The 7,987-nt window shown below is 44.2% G+C and overlaps 2 pseudogenes; one reads left to right on the top strand and one right to left on the bottom strand.

The window, feature by feature from the left end:
• The first annotated feature begins 1,682 nt into the window (after nucleotides 1–1,682).
• LOC121568503 lies at nucleotides 1,683–1,862 on the top strand (annotated as a pseudogene).
• A 439-nt stretch (nucleotides 1,863–2,301) lies between these two features.
• On the bottom strand, nucleotides 2,302–2,475 carry LOC121568504 (annotated as a pseudogene).
• Nucleotides 2,476–7,987: the final 5,512 nt, after the last annotated feature.

The raw sequence follows: 7,987 nt of genomic DNA, 5'->3' as shown, positions 1-7,987 counted from the left end.
TTTCACAATACGCGGACGACACCATTTTATATTTACAAGACGACCTGAGCTTGAAAGAGGTTATCAAAGTCATTGATGAGTTCTCTGTTGCCTCCGGGTCTAGGATTAACAAGAATAAAACAGAAATAAAATATATGGGACAGTGGAAATGGAGATCTGATCAGTTATGTGGTTTGACTGTGTGCACAGGACCAATGGTAGTGCTCGGGATATCTTTCGGAAATCAAATTAAAGATGACATGGTTAATTGGAAAGAAAAACTACTTTCGCTTAATAAAAGATTGGGACTGTGGAAAGTGAGGCGACTATCTTTTAGTGGCAAGGTGTTAGTGCTGAAGGCGGACATTCTGCCTTCATTACTCCACCTTGCATATGTGTTTCCCATGCCGGTGTCTCTAAGGAAAATGTTCATACGTGTACTGTTTAATTTCTTTTGGGGGGATATGAGTACATCCGGAGAGATCGGATGTACCAGCCTATAGAGGCTGGTGGAAGGGATTTCCCTCATATTCCTCTAAAACTAGATGCGTTGTTCTACTCAAACGTTTGTTGTCTTTTGTCGTCTTCTGTACACAAATGTAATATATTAATCAAATTCTGGCTGTCCATACCGTTAAGGTTTATGGTGGAGTGGGATAATAGTAAGCCAAAAGCTGAAATTATCCCATTACATTTTAAGAAAATAGTTGAATGGGCAAGGAAAAACCCTTTCTGCAAAGTAAAAGAAAATGTAATCAACCACAGACTGCTATATGTGAAATTGATAGAAAATTGTTGTCCTAGAGACCGATTACCTATATCACCTTCCACCTGGCTACGGGCACAATTAAAAAGGTTTAGACAACAGACTGAAAGATTTTAATTGGCTTGTTTTACACAGACGTCTTCCGGTCCGTTCAACATTATATGATCATAATTTGACCCTGAATAAATTTTGTCCCAGGGACAACTGTTTCGAATTGAAACAATTCCCCATGTTTTATGGGAATGCTCTTTTGCCCAAATAGTTTGGAAGAAAATTAAAATGGATTTTAATATTTTAAAAAACATTGATTATGAAGGGGTAGCCAAATTTGAACTAAAACATGTGGAAAAGGTGCAATTATTAGAATTAGTGACTCTGGTGTCCCTTATCAAGACCAAACTTTGGGAGGCCAGATGTGGTGCGGTCAATGACACCCTCAAGTGGTCACCGACGGGATTGGTTAAATTTATAAAACAAGAAATTTGGAAAAAAATACAATTCGAAATAGATAAGTGGGGCATCACATCTGTTAAACATAGATGGAAAGGGATATACCCTTCTTTGTAAACGTTTTTTTATAGCCTATATATAGGCCTATGTATAACTGTATTCTGTCATGTAAATTGAAATGTAGGCTTTGTAAATATTCGATAACACGAGGTTTATTCAGAGTTCCCTTTGGTATATGTGTATGATTTTATTTCTATAATAGTTTTTATTCCTTTGAAAGATCAGCTTTGGGAGATTGTTAGAGGCAATTGTTTACATGCTTCTCTTGAATGTAGGCCTTTTAGCTGGTCAGGTTCCTCAGAACAGCACTTTTTTTAGGAGTTTTGCTATTTTTATACGGTTAAGGTACTGTTTTTGTAAACCCATGTTATGTACAACGTTATGCACTGAATTTGTACTTGTATTTGAATGTGAAATGAAAATAAAAATTATTTTTCCAAAAAAAAAAAAAAAATCTGTTCTTATCAGTTTAATATCTGATACGTCCCCTATCTGGGGACCATATATTAAATTGATTTTTGGAATAGGGAGATGGAATAGGGGCTTGCTCCGTCCACTCCACGCATCGACCTGGTATTGCAGTACCTCCAGGAACGGTGCACCCCCTGTCGTTGTAAAAAAAAAAGTAGGACAATTCGATTGACTGGTTTAGTGTTATTTTATTAGGATCATGATGAAATTACGTTTGAGGTAGTTCATCTCAATGTCGATGATGACTTGCTAGTGGTGGTCAAGTCAGTCGCCTATTCTACTGACTAAAGTCATGTACTGGTAACGTTATTTGATGTATTTGCCTGAAGTCATTATTCATAGGCCTGCTATTTTCACAAAATTCAAATATATGCCATTGAAATGAAAGCATGGTTTGTTCTTCATCTTCCTGTGTTACAAAGTAACTATGGCTATTTATCCCATTGATTCTATTTCTATGATTTCTCACTGCACTTTTTCGAGATGAACTTGCTCAAACGTAATATCCGCCATTATTCCAATAATAAGAACTAAATAATTTTGCTGACCTCGCCTGCTTTTCCATTTACAACGAGAGGGGGTGCACCGTTCCTGGAGGTACTGCAATACCAGGTCGATGCGTGGAGTGGACGGAGCAAGCCCCTATTCCATCTCCCTATTCCAAAAATCAATTTAATATATGGTCCCCAGATAGGGGACGTATCAGATATTAAACTGATAAGAGCAGATTTTTCTTTTGGAAAAGTTTTTATTGTACATTTCCTTTAAAACAGCTCACATTTGAAATACATTTACACACATAAAAACGGCATAAAAGTGCATAAAAACCAGCATTACATTACATTTAAATTTAAAAGGTACATGTTGTTTATTTAAAACAATAAAACAATCCTACATAAAAGTACCCAGTCCTGTAAAAGCCAATTAATAAAAGCCATTTTAAAATGTGTATAAATTATTCAACAAAGTAAAACATTTTTAAGACATAAAAAGCCTGTCAAAAAGTCACTTTGTTAAAAAGCTGTCTTCGGTCCTTTGTACAAAAACGGGGTGAGTCCTTATCAAAAAAGCCTCCTCTTGCTCTTCCTGAAACGACTCCGTACCCGTCCGTCGGGGCCCAGAGGAGACTCCTCCCCTAGGCGCATCGCCCTAGGCGCCGCAGCGCTGTCAGGCCGTGGCCGCCGGGACCTTAGATGTTGTGGGGGACCCTTCGCCTGGGGTCGAGGCCCCCTGTCGTTCATACCACCCCAGGGCTTCCGTGGCTACCAAAGCCACTGCCTGGGGGGTGGTCTCTACCTGTTTCCCCACCAGCAGGTTGCGGGAGGACCACAGTGCATCCTTCAACGTCGGGAATAGCCACTTTTAACTGTTACAATGTAACAAATTGGTAGGTTTGAAAGTCATGTGGTCATCCGCCCTCCAATCGGAAAGGAGATAAATCCTTGTTGAATTAAAACCAGATTAACAGCTACATTGGAATAATAATCTATCAAACACGAGGGTGGGAAAAACAATTAGGAGATAATAATATTGACATAACATTTTATTTTATATAAAATATCTCTGGTAGCACTGCTGCCTTAAGGGAACTGAAGTAATTGTCCGCTTGGTGGCGCCAGACTTCCACCGACCGTCGCCTTGTCCAAGCTGTTTTATGTGGTCAATCAAAATGCATTTGAATGTTGAACCACTTGACTTATAATAATATAATATGCCATTTAGCAGACGCTTTTATCCAAGGCGACTTACAGTCATGCGTGCATATTTTTTTTTTGTGTATGTTCTTCAATACATACATACATACATCATCAACGCAAATAATGTGTACACTAAAAATAGCCTATGTATTTTTCAATCTGTCTGTAGAGCCTTGTATGATAAGGCCATTGTGAGGAGGCCTTTATAAAGTTGCCCTCCTAAATTACTAGAGGCCAAACTTCAAAGATGTCCATGGCACTGGACTGCAGTGAGAGCTAGGCCTACAGTGCGGCCTACGGAGCGGTCCTGGCTTATAGTCCTGGCTGCCTAAATGTTTCCTCCGCATAATAAACTTTTGCAAACATGGCACTTTTGAGGCATACTTTTACAATTAGGCTTACTCAGTCACTACAACACACTTCATATCATGCACATAAAATGCCATTACGCAGAAATAATGTATATTGATTAATAAAAACGACACTGGTTTGATTCATCCTGAAAGTTAGGTTTAGCCTACTACTACATGATACTCCAATTTTCACTATACCCATCATGAGGTTGCTACAACCTAGCCTATGAATGAACGTTTTCAACCTAGGTGCACAGGTTGAGAGACTTTTGAGTAATCAAGGTGACAGACATTGACACATTCAATACCGCCTTGGTCAATCTTGCCTGCATCTAGCTGATCAGTGGCGTAATCATAAGTCCAACGGTTGCAAACGAGAGTTTCCATTGGAAAAATGCAGGTATGTTTATCCCACGCAAACACAGATCACTTTCATAGCAGTGACATAAAAACAGCATGATCCCTTTGATCATTGGATAATTCCTTCTCACATCTACGCACTCTCCTCCTCTCACCTTTTCCTTTCGCTTGTGGACTTCAGTGCACAACACATCAGCTGTCTGTGACCAAGCGAAAAAACCTTTCCAAGCCAAACCTTCATATCATAACCGCTAACCGCTACACACAGCCTACAACAGAGTACCACAGTATGAGTCATAATACCCATAACACCTAGTGGTCAAACAAGGAAATGGTTCCAATGGTTCCAAAAACCATCAAGCGCCATGATGAAACTGGCTCTCATGAGGACCGCCACAGGAAAGGAAGACCCAGAGCTACCTCTTCTGCAGAGGATAGTTTTATTAGTGTTAACTGCACCTTAGATTGCAGCCCAAATAAATGCTTCACAGAGTTCAAGTAACAGACACATCTCAACATCAATTGTTCAGAGGAGACTGTGTGAATCATGGTCGAATTGCTGCAAAGAAACCACTACTAAAGGACACCAATAATAATAAGAGACTTGCTTGGGCCAAGAAACACAAGCAATGGACATTAGACTGGTGGAAATCTGTCCTTTGGTCTGATGAGTCCAAATTTGAGATTTTTGGTTCCACCCGCCGTGTCTTTGTGAGATGCAGAGTAGGTGAACGGATGATCTCTGCAAGTGTAGTTCCCGCCGTGAAGCATGTGGTGACACTGTCTGTGATTTATTTAGAATTCAAGGCACACTTAACCAGCATGGATACCACAGCATTCTGCAGCGATACGCCATCACATCTGGTTTGGGCTTAGTGGGACTATGCTTGGCTCTCTCTGTGTGTTCGTGCTGTGAAAGGAGGGGTTCTTCTTTGTCTGAAAGCAATGGCTAGCTAGCTTGCTAACTATTCTAGCTAACTAACTGGCTGAATAAGTTGACAACGGACTCGCTCAAGCTGTCGGGACTAACCCACAACGTTAGAAACGGACACGAACGATCTGCTTGCGTGTTGATACACTGGTGGTTTGTTGTGGTCGAGTATTGGCGCTAAACCGTGTTGTTGGAGTCCGGCATGCTAGCTGGCTGTGGCGTCTTATGACTAGGTGCCCGGACGATTTTCACGGAATAATACTGTACCTAGTTAGCTAGCTGAATAAACTAAGTTAGTCTATTCCTAGAAAACATTGAACCGCTGTAGTTTACAGCAATTATAGTTTCTGAGGTGGAAGTTGGGAGAGTTATATTTGGGAGTTGTGGTGGGGGAGGCCCCGCTCTCTCCTTTCCCAGATGTTTAGTTCATTTCATTCCGATCTCCTCTGCATTATTGTAGCCATCTGCTGCAGCCTGTCAACTATGCCTCTGCCTATCCCTGTTCTCTCCTCTCTGCACAGGCTACACAAACGCCTCACACCGCGTGGCTGCTGCCTCTCTAACCTGGTGGTCCCTGCACGCACCTCCCACGTGGAGTTCCAGGTCTCAGGCAGCCTCTGGAACTGCCGTTCTGCTGCCAACAAGGCAGAGTTCATCTCAGCCTATGCTACCCTCCAGTCCCTCGACTTCTTGGCGCTGACGGAAACATGTATTACCACTGAAAACACTGCTACTCCTGCTGCTCTCTCCTCGTGTGACCATGTGTTCTCGCATACCCCGAGAGCATCTGGTCAGCGGGGTGGTGACACAGGAATCCTCATCTCTCCCAAGTGGTCATTCTCAATTTTTTCCCCTGACCCATCTGTCTATCTCCTCATTTGAATTCCATGCTGTCACAGTCACTAGCCCATTTAAGCTTAATATCCTTGTCATCTATCGCCCTCCAGGTTCCCTTGGAGAGTTCATCAATGAGCTTGTCGCCTTGATAAGTTCCTTTCCTGAGGATGGCTCACCCCTCACAGTTCTGGGGGATTTCAACCTCCCTACGTCTACATTTGACTCATTTCTCTCTGCCTCCTTCTTTCCACTCCTCTCCTCTTTTGACCTCACCCTCTCACCGTCCCCCCCTACTCACAAGGCAGGCAATACACTTGACCTCATCTTTACTGGATGCTGTTGTTCTACTAATCTCACTGCAACTCCCCTCCATGTCTCCGACCACTACTTTGTATCCTTTTCTCTCTCGCTCTCCTCCAACACTACTCACTCTGCCCCTACACAGATGGTAATGCGCCGTCGCAACCTTCGCTCTCTCTCTCCCGCTACTCTCTCCTCTTCCATCCTATCATCTCTTCCCTCTGCTCAATCCTTCTCCCTCCAATCTCCTGATTCTGCCTCCTCAACCCTCCTCTCCTCCCTTTCTGCATCCTTTGACTCTCTATGTCCCCTATCCTCCCGGCCGGCTCGGTCCTCCCCTCCAGCTCCGTGGCTTGATGACTCATTGCGAGCTCACAGAACAGAGCTCCGGGCAGCTGAGCGGAAATGGAAGAAAACTAGACTCCCTGCGGACCTGTCATCTTTTCACTCCCTCCTCTCTACATTTTCTTCATCTGTTTCTGCTGCTAAGGCCACTTTCTACCACTCTAAATTCCAAGCATCTGCCTCTAACCCTAGGAAGCTCTTTGCCACATTCTCCTCCCTGCTGAATCCTCCCCCCCTCCCTCTCTGTGGATGACTTCGTCAACCATTTTGAAAAGAAGGTTGACGACATCCGATCCTCGTTTGTTAAGTCAAATGACACTGCTGGTCCTGCTCACACTGCCCTACCCAATGCTTGCGACTTGTGACGGCAGGCCGCCCAACAACCTGCCCGCTTGACCCTATCCCCTCCTCTCTTCTCCAGACCATCTCCGGTGACCTTCTCCCTTACCTCACCTCGCTGATCAACTCATCCTTGACCGCTGGCTATGTCCCTTCCGTCTTCAAGAGATCGAGAGTTGCACCCCTTCTCAAAAAACCAACACTCGACCCCTCTGATGTCAACAACTACAGACCAGTATCCCTTCTTTCTTTTCTCTCCAAAACTATTGAGCGTGCCGTCTTTAGCCAACTCTCTTGCTATCTCTCTCAGAATGACCTTCTTGATCCAAACCAGTCAGGTTTCAAGACTGGTCATTCAACTGAGACTGCTCTTCTCTGTGTCACGGAGGCTCTCTGCACTGCTAAAGCTAACTCTCTCTCCTCTGCTCTTGTCCTTCTAGACCTGTCTGCTGCCTTTGATACTGTGAACCATCAGATCCTCCTCTCCACCCTCTCCGAGCTGGGCATCTCCGGCGCGGCTCACTCTTGGATTGCGTCCTACCTGACCGGTCACTCCTACCAAGTGGCGTGGCGAGAAGCTGTCTCCGCACCACGTGCTCTCACCACTGGTGTCCCCCAGGGCTCAGTTCTAGGCCCTCTCCTATTCTCGCTATACACCAAGTCACTTGGCTCTGTCATATCCTCACATGGCCTCTCCTATCATTGCTACGCAGACGACACACAACTAATCTTCTCCTTTCCCCCTTCTGATAACCAGGTGGCGAATGGCATCTCTGCATGTCTGGCAGACATATCAGTATGGATGACGGATCACCACCTCAAGGTGAACCTTGGCAAGACGGAGCTGCTCTTCCTCCCGGGGAAGGACTGCCTGTTCCATGATCTCGCCATCACGGTTGACAACTCCGTTGTGTCCTCCTCCCAGAGTGCGAAGAGCCTTGGCGTGACCCTGGACAACACCCTGTCGTTCTCCGCTAACATCAAGGCGGTGACCCAATCCTGTAGGTTCATGCTCTATAACATTCGGAGAGTACGACCCTGCCTTACACAGGAAGCGGCACAGGTCCTAATCCAGGAACTTGTCATCTCCCGTCTGGAT

This window comes from Coregonus clupeaformis, unplaced genomic scaffold (genome assembly GCF_020615455.1).
Source record: "Coregonus clupeaformis isolate EN_2021a unplaced genomic scaffold, ASM2061545v1 scaf0300, whole genome shotgun sequence".
Lineage (NCBI taxonomy): Eukaryota > Metazoa > Chordata > Actinopteri > Salmoniformes > Salmonidae > Coregonus > Coregonus clupeaformis.
The sequence above is the reverse complement of the archived record's forward strand: the minus strand, read 5'-3'. Positions and strand labels throughout refer to the sequence as shown.